Source organism: Ischnura elegans, chromosome 6 (assembly GCF_921293095.1).
Source record: "Ischnura elegans chromosome 6, ioIscEleg1.1, whole genome shotgun sequence".
In the NCBI taxonomy this organism is placed as follows: Eukaryota; Metazoa; Arthropoda; class Insecta; order Odonata; family Coenagrionidae; genus Ischnura; species Ischnura elegans.
Genome location: NC_060251.1, coordinates 15,782,106 through 15,802,280, shown reverse-complemented (window position 1 = coordinate 15,802,280; position 20,175 = coordinate 15,782,106). Strand labels below are relative to the sequence as shown.

General features: G+C 39.6%; 1 protein-coding gene across 1 annotated transcript in view; it reads right to left on the bottom strand.

Moving 5' to 3' along the window:
• LOC124160142 (calcium uniporter protein, mitochondrial) overlaps window positions 1-20,175 on the bottom strand; it is an 807,757-nt gene that overhangs the window by 360,743 nt on the left and 426,839 nt on the right. The window lies entirely within an intron of this gene.

The window sequence follows — 20,175 nt, the reverse complement described above, 5'->3', positions numbered from 1 at the left end:
TTTTCTGCCTAACTCTGTTTAGTAAAAAATTTATTTCTACCCCTTGGTTTCTAACCTCCTCCATTAAGACCGTTTTAAACGGTACACGGAATTGCGCAATCTGACGTACGTGCGAAGGCGCACTCAAAATTGCGTCGTGTAAAGCGGTGAATTGCTAGAACACATGCGAGAATGCGTGGATGCGAGACGGCAAAATAGCCCCTGTTCTAATTTCGTTCATGCATTCGCGCAATTCCACGCCATTTTAGAAATAAATGCAGCTCTAACCTGCGCAATTCCGTTCCCCGTGTAAAAAGGCCTTTAGAGTGCGTAGACGCCCGAGACAAATTGCACAACTACCTAATCATCAAATTCAAATCATATAATAGTAATAGAATAATAAAAAAGGTAATGTACACTTTAACTAAATAACATCGATTAAAATCGAAGCGAGTATGCTCCGATTTTTATTAAAAAGACTTATTTCCTTGAGAACCAAAATGGTATTATTTAAATTTGGATGATGGTTTCGTCGAAGGGATTTAAGGTCTCTCCCTATATTACACCGTCTACGCGCGTCACGGTATTTTCACGAACTGTCAGGATATGCCATATTCAACGCCTCGAAATTAATATGACATCGGAAATCAATTCTAGATAAAGCAATTCGTATTACGGAACTGAGATTTCTCACATTTCATAGTCAAATCCCATATTCTTTAGAAACAGTAGCAAGAAGTCGAATAAATATAACAATCAATTTTCGGAAATCCATTCGAATAGAACGTAATTCATTGTAAATATATTAAGCTTCATCCCATTAGTTTCTCGCGTGCTTCTATGAGGTTTATGACTCAGAAAATTCAGATGACGCAAAATAGCAAAAATATTTGTCGTCAATGACATCCATAGAAATGTTAAGAATTCTCAAAACCTTAAGGAAATAAGATCAGCTCCACTACTGCAAGTACTAGAAGTAAAGAGTTTAACGTGTTTCAAACACGAGACAAAATTGGCATCGTAGTTACAAAAGGCAAAAATGTAAGCGTAGTGACGGATCACGTCAGTTTAAATAACGTTTTCTCCTAAAAATAATAGCGAAGAACAATTATCAATATATTAGAATGCAAGGTATTAATGGAATAAAAACAATTACATTGCCCCAAATGTTTACTCAAAGAGAGATGAACGGAAAAATATTCACATTCATCAACTTTTCCAGGCAATGAAGCGAACACAAATACAATCCATCTGAGCTAAGACAGTAAACAGCAACACGAAGGATCCACGCTCCTGTTCTGACGAGAGTTTTTCAAAGAAACATTACAGCGATGCCTAAGGTCACCCACGGAGGAAAGAAAACAGAATTTTATTCTCAGGAACACCACGGGTTTCGGAAAGACGGATCGCCGCATAAACAATCCATTCGCTGTATAAATAATGAGAGGGGAGCCATATCAATCCGATCCATAACTCCTCGAGATTGTTTGTCCAGGGAAGAGGAGGTGAGTTGGAGACTTGAGATGCTGGGAAAGTGAACGACAGAGAGGGATTTTCGGGCCAAAGAAGGAGTGAGGGGGTGGGGAAAAACGAGGTAAGGACTTAAAGAGAAGAACAGCGAAATAGAAAAAAATGGCGTGAAGTTTGGTCGACTTTGAATCCATTCATTAAAATATTCTATCGATTAAGGCAAGTTTCCATGGAGTACTTAAGAAGCATTCCGACAGCCTCCCCTTCCTGGATGTACTTCGTTCTTCAAGTCAAAATAAAGCTTACTCCCTTTAAATCACATTCTCTTCCTTCCTCTCCCTCTTTTACCCAACATTCGACCCTTTAACACTGTTTTCAACATCCCCTCTCGAATAAGCACTTGCTCCATCCGTAACCTCTCTCTTTTCCGTATCTCATCTAGAAACTGCCTCTCCTCACCCACCACGCCTAGCACTCCGTCGTTCCTTCTCCTTTCCATTCACTCCGCCTCCTCCATTCTTCTCCACACCTAACTCGAAAGCCTCCAGTCTTCTCTCGTCCTCTTCCCAAAGTGTCCAAGTTTCCGCACCGCAAATTGCTACACTCCATATCAGACTCTTAACAACGATCCTCTCAGAAGCTCCATCTCGTTCATGAACGCCTCTTTTGCTGACGAAATTCTCTTCCCGATGTCCTTTCTGCTACATCCGTTTTCATTGGCCACAATCGGTGAGCTGTTGGATCTTCAAGTGTATCGTTCAATGAGTGAATCATTTCTTTGGGCAACAACAATTACACAATGTAAATGAACCGTTCCCGTGGAAAGGAGCCTTATCAATATAGCCGTTAATCGTGCGCCGATTTGACGCCCAAATTGGGAAGTAGAAAATAACACCCCTTTAAAGGCCGTTTTACACGGTACAAGGAATTGCGCTATCTGACGTACGTGCGAAGGCGCAATCAAAATTGCGTCGTGTAAAGCGGTGAATTGCTAGAACACATTCGAAAATGCGTGGATGCGAGACGACAAAATAGCCCCTGTTCTAATTTCGTTCATGCATTCGCTCAATTCCACGCCTTTTATAAATTAATACAGCTCTGACCTGCGAAATTCCGTGGCCCGTGTAAAACGGTCTTAAGACTGAAATGTTTGAGTCCCACATGGTGAGCAAGTTTAAGGCGAGAGCCAATATAATTTCAAATATTTTCGTTCAAAAGGTGACGCCACAGTTGGTGGAAAGATGAGGGAGGGATGTACCAAAGGGAAAATAGGATGACGGACGAAGAAGGATAAAAATTGGAATACGGATGAGGAAAATGATTCCCGTCCCGAGAGAACTAAAACTCCAAGGGACGAATCTGAATGAAGCACGAGAGACACGCTTCCAGTCGAGAATATATTTGAGTTTGGAGAATTTTCCCGAGCACTAGGGCCTTCAAAATCCACATTGAACTCTCACACGCCTACAAAACCCTTGGATGATATTTAGGGAGGTGACTTTAAAAGGATCGCCCGAATCCGTGAATGAAAGCCACGAAAAGTTGATATCGACGTAAATCGTACTTCCGAAAGTCCCAAAGCACAGTTCCAGGGCCGTAGAATTGGAAGGATGAAATAATCTTCAGAGAACCAGGATCCATTCATTCCATCAAAAGGAATTCATTGACTACATAACATCATATTAACCTCGACCTTAAATGAGAGAGTTCTCAGAGACTTATTCAATCCTTTATAATTTATAATCCTTAATATTTCCTTCGACACCAAGTTTCAACGATAAAGATGCTAATTCATAGAATCATGAAATAGTCTACAGCGCAGCGTATATTATACTCTACAGGTGAAATATTAAACTGCATCAGAATTTAAAAAATTCTCCTGCATTAACTTAAAAAGTAACGTCACAATTAAAAAAAAGCGATAATACAATGTGTGATCTAGTGGAATATTCCCATATTGTAATAAACACTTGCAATTTTCCACGTTTATTAAAGGTATTACGAACTAGGTTTGATTGCTACTACAATTTTACTGACCTAGGGTTCAATACTACTACATCATATTGGAAGATGATGTCGTAAAATTGACACCTAGGTCGTAATAAATTTTATAATTGTGGAAAATTGCAAGTATTCATTTCAATAAAAAAAGTTAGTTAGACATAAGAAACAAGTTAAATAAAAGTTTTCATCAATAAAGTAAGGAATACGCGAAGAAATTACACGCAAATGCATTCATCACTCCGCACGAAGGTTACGTATTTTACAGAAAATCCGCCTCTGAAACTAGTGGAGAAAAGACTTAGAGCTTATTACGAGACTAAATTTAAATTAGCTATAGAAGTTCTGGCGCAGGCCAATAAAAACCAGACCCTCACTCATGAAACTCATTAAAAGTTCTCCATTATTCATGGAAGCCTTAATTTTACGACAAATTAAAAAAAAAGTAATCATACAGAGGGAATGCAGATAGGCGTTACCGTGTGATTTTATTCATTAAAACGCAAAAGGAAGAACAACCTTGGATTCAAAATGAGGCTTAGGAAATTAGAACACAAATAGCGGCATCAATTTTTCAATAAATATGTTAACGCCTTTTATGATCTCAAATTAGCACGTTCCTTCAGCGAATTATCCGACGTTACTGCGATAGTGAATCTCAAGACGTGTTTTGGATAGCTGCCTGAGGTAAAGAGATGGAGTAAAATCCTCCAAGATGAAGCATAAAAAGGTAAAAGAAGGTTGATCTTGGAAGAAATACGTCCACTGCATTAAATGGAATTTGAGAGCTCTAGTTCATTTCACTGAAACAATGATAGCTAATATCTAGGATTACCCTTGCATTATCAAGATTAAGGTAATGAATAAGGCTAAAAAACGGCATCGTGAATGAAGTAAAAATACTTTTAAATGTATTAGGAAACGCTAAATTGAAGTATTATATATAATATTATGTATACACATGTATATAGTATGTTTGATTATACCTTCAAAAGAGAAAAACAATGACATCGACTTCAAGCATGGATAATTAGTATGCTCTACCATAAAAAAACAAATATTAACACATTAAATCCTAAAATAGTAAACAAGAAAAATGATTTCTTACATGCTATGATACGAATCAATATAAAATAAATGAGCACTAAGAACTAATAAGACTTTTGCATGCTTTTGAAGAATCCTACAAAACGTTATTAACTCTTTTCCAACAGCTTCAGAAATTTCACAATCTTTTTCGTGAACCAACACTTGGAATTTATTATTATTATTATACTATTCTACCAATTAAGGTAGGTTTCCATGGAGTATAGGTAATCAAAAATGACATCTGTTAAGCAAAATTCCTCTTAATTCCTCTTTGTACAGATTTCTGTTAAGAGTACATAACACCAGGGGCGCAGCTAAGAATTACGCCAAGGGGGGGTTTAGACGCAAGTAATACTTAGTGTTGTAAAAATTTAAGATAAATTGTTCAAAATGGCGAGTTTGACGGCTTTCGGAGGGATATTTGGATAATTCTGATACTGTTCAATGAGTAATACTAATTCAATTAAGTAAAACGGATTAAACTAAAAAATTCTGTGAGCACTGGGGGGGGGGGGTTTATCCCCCAAAACCCCTGCGCCACTGCATAACACATCTATTCCACTATCTAACTTTTAACTCTAGCTCATTTAAATCCCTCGCGGATCACTATTCTTGAGCCGAAAACGAAACCCGCTCAAATGAAATGATTAATGGGATTATCTGTTAAGACCAGTCCTTTTTTGGCGCCTTCCAAACAAGCGGTGTGATTGGAAGCCGAGTTCCCATTCTTTTTCATATCGCGAAAAAAATACACAACCGAATACACACAGATGCGACTGATTGTCCGTTTGATTCCTACAGCCCCTTCAAAAGACATATCGGATTACATCACCATTCGCGGAAGATTTTTTCCGCTCACGTTTCATTAGGAGGGGTCCACTCAATTTAGTGCTGCTATCGGATTACAAGCCGTTATTCCTGCCGCAGTCCCAAAATCCAAATATCCTGGACAAACAACATCTGACGGCGCATAGTCATCGAATAATCCGGGGTGGCACCGTTCAAGTCGCAATTATTCTTTCGTAAACCCAATTTTACGAGCGGTAACATCGGTCAAAGCAGACATGAGTGCACTCAACAATGGTGGAAAGGGGTTTATCCATTACTGATAACAAGTATTTTCCTCAATGTACCTATCTCCTCAGTTTATGGATAGGCTTGTATAAAATTTTTAGAGACAGGAAAAAGAACATGAGAATAAAATAAAATGTTAACCTTCCACACAATTTTATTTACTTAAGTACAGACCCGGTTTCGATAATGACCTACCTTGATAATGACACTACGTGTCGAAACCTGATCGGTACTTAAGTAAATAAAATTGTGTTGAAGGTTACCATTTTATTTTATTCTGATGGATATAAAACATTTCCACCAGATATCGCCGGACACTGTGGATAGGAAAAAGGACATCGACAAATATGAATACATGCGGAATTACAACGGAAAAGGAAAAAATATGTTGCCGGAGGAAACAAAGAGAAAAATGTCATTGAATTAAGGGTATGGAATGATATCTGGAGGAGGCGATCGGCAACTGAGGTCACCATGAAGCAAAGATATGGAAGGTAAGGTTGAGAGAAACTCGGCCTCGGTATTGGTCTGCTCTTAACGGAAGGCGACAAGGGGACCACGGCACACCATCCCATCCAACGAACGCAGTGTTGCGCTTGAAATGTCCTCCGCATAACATTCAATCAGGGATAGGGCAGTGTCTGAAAAATCTCTGCCACCGATCGCAGTTGAACCCGGGGTGGGAAGCCATCACTATAGCCACCACACCTACCCGATGCCAGGAGGGTAGAATGTTAGTTTATCCATTGATCTTAGGGCCTCATTATGAAACTTTAGGACACTAATCAAACACGATAAAATAAATACTCTTGAGAAGTTGCCCGAGGAAAAAACCTGGCCTCCCAACTCCAAAAGAGAGGAATTTATTAGATTGAGAAGCTAAGGCTGGCGAAAAAACTACCCTCACTAGCCCCAACCATCCTCCATGCTTAAGCTGTGAAAGTCTTAATGAGTAGGAAATATATACCATTAAAATAAAATACTACATATCCCAAAACCTACGATCAGATGCACATCCTGCCAGCAACATGTCGACTGAATTATTGCGTAGCGACACCCTACAGATAAACCATTATTAATTTTCCTCCTAATAAATCAACGAAAAGAGTCAACTGGATTTCTTATTATTTCATAATTCAAGGTAGTTTTAATGCGTAAAACAATAAGCAATGACAATTGGGAATTAGGAAAAAGCTAAAAAAGTGTATATATATCTACTTACAGTTACGGGCGTACGGACAGCGTTACCCAGATGTTCAGCGAATTCGTCTGGGAGCCGCTAGAGACTCGTAAGCTGCGCGCTAGGCTTAGATTGCTTGAACTATTGAGAATGGATATCTTTAAGAGCGACACGGAGAGCACATTATTAGAGCCCGGCGATATTTACACGTCCGACAGAAGCGATAAATTAAGAGAGATATTTTGCCGAACGGATAGATATCGGAATTAGTTTTTCCCGCAAGCAATAAAAGACTTTTTAAAAAGACTAGTCGTAATTTTGCTTGAAGATTTGCTTTTCATATGTAAACGGCTGGTGGGCAAAAAATCCTCACCACACGCCATATTTGGCGTCTTGCGGGGTAGCATGTACGTGTACTTCAGTCGAATGCTCCTTTAATCTGCTCTGGCTATATGAGGTAAAATGGTCACTCGCCATCTGTAGAACATAGAACAAGTTAAAATACACATCCGAAATGAAAATTAGAAAGTTTTTTTTTGTAGACTATGGCGTACAGCTTTGCCCAAAATACTCATCATATTTTTTCCGAGCTAACTTTCTCTTGCATGGGTCAAAGCTTGGCATTTGACCCATGCAAGAGAAATAGGGTGGAGTGCGCAGTAAAACGGCTCCAGAAATTAAATTTATCCTCATGTAAGCGGACAAATATGGCCACTTTTACTCGTACAAAATAATGAGGCTTGGCACGGACAATTTAATTCCACGCCGTTAATGAAAGACAATAAATGTTTAACGACTCGCCTCGCTTCCTGAGGAAAGAATTTCATTCTCTCTCTCGACGACAAGCTCAGCCGAGCATTACGGAGGACATGAAGGAGGTTCAGCGAGCCAACATTGCGAATAATGCATTCAAAAGCCAAAGGGATCGTGTCCGTCCAGCTCACCACGAACAGGGCATGAGAATTAGATGGAGAATTGATAAGCACTAATATGACAAGGGCATACGGAATGCATGCAATGACAATGAAACAATGAGCTGGGATACCACTGAGCGCAACAATTTCTCCATTCCGCCATTGAACTTACTCAGCTTACATGACATTAGAGGCTATTGAAGCCAGAAGTACCCCTGCGCTCTCGGAATTTTCTCATTTCGATCGTTTTGTCACGAATAGTTTCTGAGGATTCAAATGCACGGAGAACCCTAATTGTAAAACGTTGTTATGTATTTTATTGCAAGTTTAACATTCCTTCAACTTCTGTAGCATCTAATTTCCTCAGGTCAGGAGCTATTTTGGGCAACCTGAAAGGATAGACTGTACATACATTAGGATGGGCCGAAAAAAGGTTTTCTTTCCTGATCAAATTTTCCCTACGCGGGAAAGTTGCGAAATGATATAAGGATCCCGCACACAAAATTTGTTTCAAATTGGATGATATTAACCACTGCCGCCCGAGCTCTAAAGTTTAAAATTTTGCGAAAAATCAGGCTGATTTCAGAAACAAACGGCTATGAAGACGAATTTTATGAAAATAAGGGATAATGGATAATCTTAAAGAAAGGATACATGTTTATGGTTTATAAAATGAAATTTGAAGTTTATTCGACAAAATCTATGGTTCAAACAATATCTATGAATTAACAACACATACCAGAGAATGACACAACTCATTTTTCCCTACGTTTCTAAAATTCCATTTTGGGGGCAAAATCGCAGATAAAATAATATTTATTTCGATTGAAAATAAGTTCTTAGCAAATAAGTGTTCATATGGCAGTAAATATTCCCACAAAAAGTAATAATAAGGTAAATTATTTTAAATTAATATCAATTATAATGACGAATAACGTACCTGTGGAGCTATTTTCAACAAGAAATTAATCCAAGGCTGAGAAAGAACAGAACCTGAACACAGAGCATTTCATTAAGTAGCTCTCTGCTAGTTTCGCGAAGAAACTACCCAGAACTCACCACGAGGAATTTTGGCTGAATTTCTCTGTCTCTTATGCACGATAATGCCCATCCATGCCTGCGTTCTGTACTGCAAACGGATTTTGAAGCGAACGTTATCAATTTTATCCGTTATCAATAATATTATCAAGATTTATTCGAACATCATACTTCAACTAACGCTTTTTCAAAATGATTCGTGTCTTCTGACGGTTTTGTTGTGCATGGATCCTCAAGTTTTAAAATAATTTAGCCTGAGACACGGAAGAATTCGTAGGATTTAACCAAAAGAATTGCAGTACTTGCATCTATTTGCATCGCGTTCCCATCAGAATTATTTCAATCCGTTTCGAGTAAGACCCTAATATATTATCGTTTTTCTTAAAAATAAAACAAGTAACCACCTTGATCCAAAATTAGATCTCATTTATCACTGATACCCAAGAAAATTTCACGGCGACTACTCTAGGAATTCCAAAAGATTTTACAATCGATTATTGATAATTGATGCGTAACGAAGGAAATATATAGCACCATATACGGTGCTACACAAGGTGAAAGGAAATATATTTATTTTTAAACTTTCTCTGGACTACTACGTAAATCCCATTTAAAAACTAATATTTACAATTAATCGCTATTAGTCGCTGTTTTGGGACCATTTCAATGTACACACAACATAAAAAAATAGAAAATAAAAAAATAAGAAGTTAAAATAAGGAATTATCAAGTACATTGGCCCGACGGTAAGAACACTCATTGGTCACTTCCACGACCCCAGCGCTGTTGGCTTCAGTCCGTGGCGGCTCAGATGGTGGAAGGGGCAACACGGTAGCCGGGGGTGCATGGAGCTAATAAAGACGATGGTCGAGATAGAGTGGCCGGCGGAATGAATAGTTAAATAGGCAATTTGCTTCAACCCATACCGCAAAGAGCTACCATGAATTGATCGGCCTTCTCACCACCTACGGCTTCGTAATATAACCTATGCAGAGCGGAGTCACGACCATCATAGGTTAAAGAAAATCTTTGTACCTACATACGCAACATCTTTAACGAAGAGTTTTGAAGTAACCACATGTAAAATACAGACGAATACATGGGTGGGAAAGAAATAACATGGAAAAGTGTGACAGAAATTGAATTAAATTAAATTTTTAAAAATGCTTCAAGCAGTTTTAAAGCACAAAAATGTACGAGCAAAAAACAGAGGTAAGCTTATGCGAGAGGCGATACCCTATCAAGCGAAGAAAACTTTCCAACCGTAGGCAATTTTAATAGGCGATTATTAAGACATGTTTCCCTGAGCTCTGTGCCTTATGCATTAATTGGTAATCTAAGACGATGTAGAACTCCTATCTACTCGTATAGAAACTAGGTCCCCGTGACGTCACGTGGAGTGGAATCGCATGGGCGCCAATCTGGCCTTTTTCAAATGCAGTTAAAATTTACCATTGCCATTCGTCTAAACCGGGAATTCTAAAACCAAATATTTTTTATATTATGAATACACTAATGGTGGGTAACGAATCGCAATCAATGCCTTTCGTTTTCTTTGATGAAGAAAACTACCCTATTATGGTCATTAACAATGGGAAGTCTTTTTAGCTCCCGAAGTTGGGCTCTTATGACCAGGCATGAGAGACGAGGAGGATTTTTGACACTGCAGCTCTGAACGCGTTTGGAAGCAATAAAGGTACAGGGGCCTCAAAGTGATGATGGCAACTAATTCCTCAGGGTCAGGATAGCTTCGTAAAGGGGATGAATGAGATCGCAGGAATTTAAGAGGTAAGCTGGCGAATGCGCGGTCCGTTTAAAAATTTTCTGCTTAAGTTGCTAAAAAAAAAAGGTTAGGCCATCATAACACATCGATATCCCCACTGCATAAGCGCTCAACAATCGCCTACCGAATAGAATCCGCTCATCTAGTACTATAAGGGCTATCTAGATGAGCGGATTCTATTCGGTGGGCGATTTTTGAGCGTTTATGCAGTAGAGGTATCGACATTTAAGTATTAAAAGAACATAGAGATGGCACTTTTCAATAGGTTTATTGAGAGTATGACGCGTTTCGACTGTTAGTTCATTATCAAGTTTAATGAATATTAGTTGGTCACGGAGCTGTATTTATACAGAACGGATGAGTGGCAGGTGGAAGGGGAAGTTTGGGAAGGGTATGCGTCATTGGGTGGTGCGCTTTGGGAAAGGTATGGCAAGGAGTGGGGAATATAAAAAAAATATTAGTTCGTTCATTAGAGAAATGCCTCTTTCTTGTACAATTTCCAATTTTTGCCACACTGTCCAGTCTTCGGCCTTCAGAGTACTTACTGCATTCAGAGTTTTACTTCAATCATCAGCAATGAGGAAAGCAATCCACGCACCCAAACTGACTAAATTCAAAGAAAAGTGTATTGAAGTTTAGAGTAAGTTTTCTAAAGTGGCATGTGTAAAGAAGTTATTATTTTTTAAATCTGATAGCAAAGGACAAGAAGTGAATGCTTACGAAATGTGTGTCTCAAGACAAATGATGGCGATTAAATAGATCGACCGAGTGAGTAATGAGGGCTCAAATGAGGATTCTTAAGTCCGCCGCAAGAATTGTCGTCTCTCCGCGGGAGTTAAAATAAAATTTTTAATCGACACTTGCGGCGCTACCAATCATCTGTATCCACTTTTCACGAGGAAATATACAGCAGTAATACGTAACTGAGCCAATAAATCATATAAACCATGCATTTAACACATACGAGACATTTTTCAAAGAGAAAAGACCATTTCGACTACGTTTAATGATGAAAGTCACACTGAACTAGATACAGCTGCCTAGCGGCGCTGCCGAATAAAATGCGCGCGAAACGGCAACAGATATAACGCTTAACCGCCGTGTTCTTGAACCTCTAATGGAATTCCCTTGAATGAGGGAATGCAATGAAGAAAGAAGGAAAGTGAAGTCTTGCGTTCTCCCTGAGAAGGGGATGGGACAACTAATTTGATCACGTTAAGAGGTATTATGAACCGATGAAAGCATTCGTCATGAAGGGGGATACCATGGAGGGGCGTGAAATATGTGGCAAAATATGATGAAGGATGTTAAAGAGAAGACCCAGGTCAGTGAGGGAAGATTGCTTCATGAAATAATTCAGTGAATTATTATTACATAAGTTTCTACCGTTTAAGGTACGTTTGGATGGCATATTCATGAAGTATTTTGGATGTCTCCCCTACCTTCAATGATTTCCTTCTTCAATTCACAACAACGCCTAATCTCTTTCATTTTATCTAAAAATCATTCTCTCTTTCTTCTTCTTCCTCGTTTACCCAGCATTCTAACACAGATTTCAACATCCCCTCCCTATTCAGTACTCCCCTCCATCCATGCCTTCTGATTCCTCCATTCCTTATCTAGAAGCGGCCTCTTCTCACCCACCATGTCCAGCACTTCATCGTTTCTCCTCCCCTCCATCCACTTCACCTCCATTTTTCTCCACATCCAAATCTCGAACGCCTCCAGTCTCCTCTCGTCCTCCTTCCTAAGTGTCAGTGTTTCCGCACAGTAAATCTTTATACTCAAGATCTGTCTTCATTAACCTTTTCTTAAACTCTTACATAACGTAAAAAATCGTTTCAGGCTTAATTTTGTGGAATAATGCTATATCCATGATTGAAACACAAATGGTAATTTCCACACTATTTAACTTTACACTTAACGACCGACCATGGCTACGACACACTGTGTCATTTTCAAGGTAATCCAACAAAAACTCTCTCGGTATATGTACCCAGGCCAAGGTAGGAGGTGGGGGAATATGGAATTGGAGTGTGGGGAGCGGGAGGGGGAAACAGTTTAGGTGGACAAATGAGTTAAGGCCGAAACCAGAAGACATACAACAAAAGGAGCGTTAGTGAAGGTCAGGGTTTTGACGTCATCGGGAAGCTTAACTTTTACAAAGATGTGTCATTGCAAAATAAAACATCATTACTAAGTCCATCTGGGCTATTGGCACTTTCAAATTTATCCATAAAATCTAACTTAAGCCCTTTGTCAATACAATGCAAAATATCTATGTCAAAATTGCTAAAATGGTTATTAAGGCATAAATGATTAGCAAGACAATTACCATGTGTGTTTTAATCATGGATCTTACATAACGATCCTCTCATTAACTCCTTCCTGTTCATGAACTCCTCTTTCTCCAACGCCTCCTCTTCCTCATGTCCTTCCTGCTCTGAGAGTTTTACTCTATGTGAAGAGCTGTATAAAATAAATCTTAGGATGATCAACTAATGATGAAGAGCAAAGAGCAACGGAATCTCAGCAAAATTGGCCTTCATGAATGCTAACTTCTTATCTCCTTTGTCACGTGGAATATGGGGCTATATAGATGGTGGCATCAACCTATCCCGCTTATATATAAAAAATAGGTCAGTTCACATTCTCCATTCCCTAGCGCAAGTTCAACTCAGAGAAGACCCCCGTTCCTTTCGTAGAAACTCCAATAATTGCAAAAGAGGTTTTTGACTATATGAACATAGCGATGAAAAGGTATGGATAAGATAGACGGACACACATTTCGGGTTACAGTCCAAATAGCTTATCCGTCCGTGAAATTCGGATCGCTCGAGCGTTAGCGACGCGAGGGACAAATTTTATGAACCCATTAAAATACCCGGTAGGTGACAGCACACTTGGAAGACGTGGAGAATCTTTATTGCTATGATCGTGCCTTAGCCTTCAAGTCGGTACGTAAGTTTCGGAGCGCGACGGAGCCGCACAGCAGCGCACCGGTCCCGGGCGGGCGGTCCCGGAACCTCCACTTTGCCGTGGCAACCGCCGCGAGGGCAAACGTGCGATCCATATTTGATCGGAGAAGACTCGTCCCTCCCGCCTTGGCTGCTCGGAGAAATAACTCACACGGAATGAAGAGATACGGTTAGGTCGAATAATTAATGGCAAAGACTGGGAGGCTGTGTTGGGTGGCTTAGAGGGCTCGCAAATATCCTACCGCCACCATCTGCTCCATACCTACCTCCCGAATACTCGAGAACCAGGCACAGGGCTGGGCGAATCGCACGTCGACAAATGAGAGCCTCAAAAGCGGAGCAACATCCAAACAATGAACACCACGTCGATTAGCAGGAATAATATCAGGTCTTCAATATTAGCATATATTCACACAAGAGGTATAGATTATAACTAACGAAGGAAGAGATTTTATGCTACAATATAAAAAACATAAAAATATCCTAGGTTGGCCAGAATCACAGGAACAAAAAAAGATTAAAAAACACTCACATTACTAAATTTTCAGGGGCTCATTACCACCTTCCTCAGAGTTAGGTAGGAGACTCATATATAAAAATATATAAAATAATCAAAAAGTTTTAAATATTAAAAAGGTTTCATCGCGAACTAAAAAGAATACAAGTAATTTTTTTAATCGATATTTTAATGATGTTGTTGTAAGCAAATTTTTTTATGACTCTCTACGCATCAATCTCCTTCCTTTAAATTTTCGAGATCCGCCATCGGATTTTGGTGGCAATTTTGTTTAATGATCCCCATATTTTATTTCAACTTCTGAATAACAATCGAGATAGAATTAAATTCATAATAAAAGCGTTGGAATATTGCATTGCCATCTGGTTCTGAGTTTTCCTGAAAATTTCAGCTCAATAGCTAATCGGAAAGTGGGTTGAAATTGAGTTTCAAGATTTGACCTGGACAAAATGACAAGCAAAACAGCGATTTTATAAAAATGCTATAAAATCATTTGAATCAATCGGTATTCAAACCCAAATTTACTTCTTTGGTGGCAATATCATTCCGTCCGTGCAATTGACGTGAATATTAACTACTTGGTTTCTTATGATAAATGCGAGAAAAAATGTATATGAATGCTCTAAAATCTGCACTATTGAAAGAATAAGACGCCATTTATACGTCTCAAGCAAACACGAAAAACATGGAAACTCAGTACGATTATATGATACGATTTTGAGAATGCGCTCCTAGAGATGAAAAACCGTTATAAATAGTGATAACGAAGATATAAGTTGCTACAGCAAGAAAAGATTAAGATGTGAGTTAAGCAGAGAAGAAAATTAATTTTTCTTTGCATAAAATAATAAGCCACGTAGCTATTTATATGGACCGATACAGCTGTCAAATAGGGGTAGCCCAGAGCACTGAAATACATGTAGCTTTTCCCATTTCACAATAAATTTAATTGCTCCATCAGTTTCAGCATTTATTTCAGCATTTCAGCAACCATTCTCCTTTCTCCCTAGAGAATGGAACATAAATTCTGAAACGGATGGGTAAATGCAACTATTTTGGTAAACTTCAAGGCTTGTAAGTACAATTTTGCACAAAAAATAACTAATACACAATATGGCAAATACGAGCGTATGCTTCGAGTTTTTTCACCACCGTATCTAACGGTGTTAACGGAGGAAAAACTCGATAGTTAACGGCCGAGTCTGGGCGCTGAGGAGGGCGAAGACCTCGCAAATATCCCACCATCACCACCTGCTCAACTGCCATGGCGCCAGCCGCTATCTACCCACGCTGCAGAGGCGCCCATACATCCATTCGCCTCTTCCCGAAACCTCCCCCCCGCTCTCCCCCATTCACTTCTCGTACTCACTCAACCACTCCCCAGTTGAGCCCTCAGCTTCCTCACGAAATAAAGTTTTTCAAGATTCCTAACAACATTTTTTTCATTCAATGCTCCCTTTAGCGTCGAACGCAATATATATATGCTATCTCTCTAAACTGCCAACGCAGTTACTTTTAATTCCCCATGCAGGGAAATCCATGATAAAATCCACAGATGGAGATAGAAGTTTTTGGAATTAACAAACCATCACTTAATCAGTTGAAGGCTGGTCCTGAATCCGTAGGTTATTTCAGATTTTATACATTTTATTGATTGAGATATTATTGATGAAATAAATTCGTTATTTTCACTGGGGTATTCATTGTTCTCCACCGATTTAGAACTGCAAATATTATTATCAAGACACTACCCACTCAAAAGACACCCGAAACTTGCGAACTGAACTTTCAAACGAATACTCTCGTGGCTATTCCGAGAAAGCAAGCATGTAAAAAATAACTCCTTATCCAACATAGCTTAGTTTTCTCACCCATCTTTCAAATGGATGTCGGGTTTAGAGAAAAATACTTGAACGAATAAAAGCGCTATCAATAGGATGAATCACACAACCAATCTTGGCTGAAGTACTCAAAAACAAACCCGCTTATTTTTTATTCAATTGTTAATACGGGTAACAAAAGGTAGTCAATAAATTTTAAGACCTGCGAAAACTTCTCTTTCCCGCCTACTACCTGCTTACTCACTGGCCGATCCCTCGAACACTACTCGAACTTGTGACCCGAACTTTCAACGGAGTACTCCCTCGGTCTTTCCGAGTAAGCGAGCCGGGGGAAACTCTCCATCCCCTCAGAAAACTCCTCCAAGCGTCGCCGTGTTTGCTCTCCCGTCTGTCCCACCGCGAATAGTAGCCGACCAAATCCAACGGAGCGGCGGCAGCTCTTCTTCCGCAAACACCTGCAACCCCCTCTCCACTCCCAGCCCGCATTTTTTCCCATCCACAGCTCTTTCTCTCTCCCCCTTCCGGATAAAATCGACCCTCGCGGTTTTTTTTCCTATGCGAGGCATCCCTCCAAATTTAGTCACCGGGACCTCGACTCCTCTTTCTCTTCTCTTAGCCCACCTTTTATTTTTACCTTCTTTTGACTTTCCAACCCTTTCAAACAACCACGTAAGATAACCCCGCTCTGTCACTTTCAGTCCTAATACACACCCTTCATTCGTCACCCCGCGCAGTCAGGATTCATATCAAATTTCCATTTTTAATTTCCCTGACTTCGGGTTCATATTGAATTTCCACTTCCTATTTCCATTACTTCCGGTTCGTATTAAATTTTCATTTACTATTTCACTGACTGGTTCTATTTATAGGTTCATATTTAATTTTCACTTTCTACTTCCCTGACTTTCGGTTCCTATCAAATCTAGTTATCGGATTTCGCCGACTTTTCCCTGACTTCCGGTTATTATCAAATTTCCATTTTCAATTTACGAACTTCCCTCATTATTATTATAGTATTCTACCGATTAAGGTAGGTTTCCATGGAGTACTAAAGAAGTGATTTGGGAGCCTCCCTTTTCTACCAGCGCTGCCATTTTCAATTCACTGTAAGACCTACTCCCTTGAAATTTATCTACAAATCCTATTAACGGTCGAAATTTTAAAAATCTCCCTGATTTTAAATCAAAAGCAGTCGTATACAAAGATTTAAGGAAAACTGCAGATAGATGTGTAACTAACTATTCTGAAAGCTGCCTCAATAGGCGTGCGGCGGGGATATTAGGAAAGCACTTGGAACTTTTTAGTTACAGTTTAGGAACAGTGTTAGTTAGGAGTTACAAAAAACATTTAATAGCGCCCTTTGAAAGAAAGGTCAACGAGGGTGCCTTCTTTTTGTCTCCAATAAACAAGAGAGTCACAGAAAAGGACCGCCTGAACATTTTATGCGTCTTTAAGAGTGGGTTCCCGGAGAATAAGAGGCCCTGAAAATTAGTAGATGGAAGGGAAGGGCAGGGAAATAAAACGAGAGAAAATGAAAAGCTCTTTGGAATGTCTTTTAAGGGTAAGCGAATAAAGGTGCGCTGATTAAGTGCTCGCAACAAGAAAGCTCTTGAAAAACATAAAACTCATCCGCAATTCCATGATGACAACTGAACTGAATTATACATTTGACTTTATATACTGAAAACCGAAACCAAGTAGTCAAAAGAACAGGAGGAAAAGAGATGTCGAGTTGAAAAAATATGACATATCGATCCGGATGAAATAAAATAGATTAAATAAATTGTTCTCAAAGTATTCTAACGATTAACGAGACTCGTTTGATCAAGCTACATGATTTCAGGGAAGAGATAGTCGGTAGGGTTTCCCACTTCAATTCCAATAGCGTTTGCTTAAGTGACACCATCACGTGGACTACCTTTCGTCTGGCTCCTACCCTTCGACTGGTATGGGTATGACTCTACCGGGAATAATTGCATATTAATCCCGCCAGTACAGCTCTAGAGGCCATAGGAACGCGCAAGCCTTTCCACCGCAATCAGGTTGCAGTCAAAGGGAAGGAATTAAGATATTAGGTGCTGAAAAATCTGGACGTTTTTAGGCCTTGACACTGCGGTATGAAATGATTAGCAAAGAATTGAAAACTCTCTCGCAAAGATCTCGAATACAATATTATCATCTGATTATCGAAGGACACGGGGTTCAACTTCTGGGGGAAGCCTCCGAATAGCCCCAAATGAAATGGTGTAAGCGCGAGGTGCCCCGGGAAATGAACTGCCCTCACCTGCACCGAATCAGTGATAGTCGCGCACCTATGGTTTAGTACGGGGTGAGTACTACCATTATAATTATTAGTCAACAATCTTAAGATTGGCTTGACGCAGCTCTCCATTTCTCTTGTCCTTCAACGACTATCTCCATCAGACCATCGTGCCTCAAAATGTGGCCAACTACTCGCCGTGCCGTTCTCTGCTTAAGGTTTTTCCGAGGCTTCTCTTTTCTCCCACTCTTCTTAGCATTCCCTCGTTACTTACACGGTTAATCTATTTTATTTGCGCTCTGATAAAAAAATAAGTGGTATAAGTAATCGTCTGATATCCAGGAAAACTTATTATGGAATACCAAAAAGTAAATCATGAATTAGTGAATTTTACTTCATTTTATCTTCATCATTCTTCGGTAGCACCACATTTCGAATGCTTCCACTCTTGACTTCTCTGCTGCTGTCAACGTCCAAGCGTCGCTTCCACTGAGAAACATACTCCATATTTAGCATCTGATGAATTGTTTTCTTACTTCTATACTTGTATTCTCAGCTGTAAGAAGGGGGATCTACCATAACCTTTCCAAACCAACCCTGGGGTTAAATCACTGAGTGAGAGAGTGGGGCTTTAATGTACTATCCGCATTAAATTCACAGGGATGCATTCAAAATGAGACTTCTCTTCAATTTCCATCGCTCGCCCCCATATCCTATTACGTAGGCGAGTAGATCAAATATTAGCTAAACGCTTCCAGGTGTGATCATTTCCCAAAATCGAGCCACTTGATGCTTGCTCACGCTCCCAATCGGAGAAAAATGTAGCGAGCACTAACCGATATATCGATTGCCACCGCGGAAGATAACGGCGACCAATAATGAGGCAACGATAAGGGATATCACGCAGGAAAAGGAATTTAAAAAAATATTATCCTTCCTTGAACGCCAAGTCAAATATTATCGCAACACTAATAAGGGGATAAATTGGCGCCAAGATGATTTTTTAATGATTATTACCTGTACTATCTATTTCTCATACAACCTAGCCAACAAAAAACATCACGATGACTTAGTTATAAAGCAAGAAGATGTGAAGCTTCTTTTTGATTTAAGATACGATATTGGCAGACTTTTTCTTAAAATACGATAGTGCTGAAAACAACGGGTATCTCAAATACAATGAATTCCATAGGGAGAAGTTTTTAACTAAATTGAAGAATTAAAATTAGTGGGCATGTACCATAGTATTGGTATAAAATATATATTTTAAATATGAATAACTACTGCTCATATATTTTCCACAGTAAACAGCAGAGATGACTTAAAGGAAAGGCAAAGCACAAGATTTACGGATATTTTCACACATTCATTTTCAAAGAGCCATAGCCTTAAGATATCAGGCAGCCATATGATTAAGCTGCAAAATGAAACGCTCAGCTTGTATCGATCATGTACGTGGACAGACACGCCCTCTTGCATGAACGACACAATCCTTTCGATCATTTGCGACCGAGTTCGATCGTCGATTACTGGCGACTCTTATGCCTCATTCACATTACGATTGTTCCAGCGATTGTCGGAACTATCGTGCATTCACACAACGATGGTTAAAACCTGTGCTGACCTCTAGCGCTGACATCTAAATTGAACAAGAAATTCTATGTTAGCTGTTGAGGTATGCATGGTCAAGATACTACTGTGTTCAACGTTTATTTACCGAGTAATTTTTCTTCCGCCCATATTCTTCCTTTCAAAGGACAAATCCATGAAAAAAATAGAGCGAAGGGAGTTTCACGAACTTTTCGTCTTTCTCTTGTCGCTTCCTCTTCCGGTTTCGCAGCGCCTAACCATCGTAAAGTGGCAACGTTCGGAACTACGTGAACTATTGTCTGGACATCCATTCACACGGCTAGTTCGGCCGACTATCGTCAGGACGATCGCTCGGGCAATCGTAATGTGAACGGGGCATTAGCGATTGACATCGGTCATGATTGGCACTGGTCGTGATTGGAATAGTACGATATTTTCATATGCTGAGGCCGAAACAGACC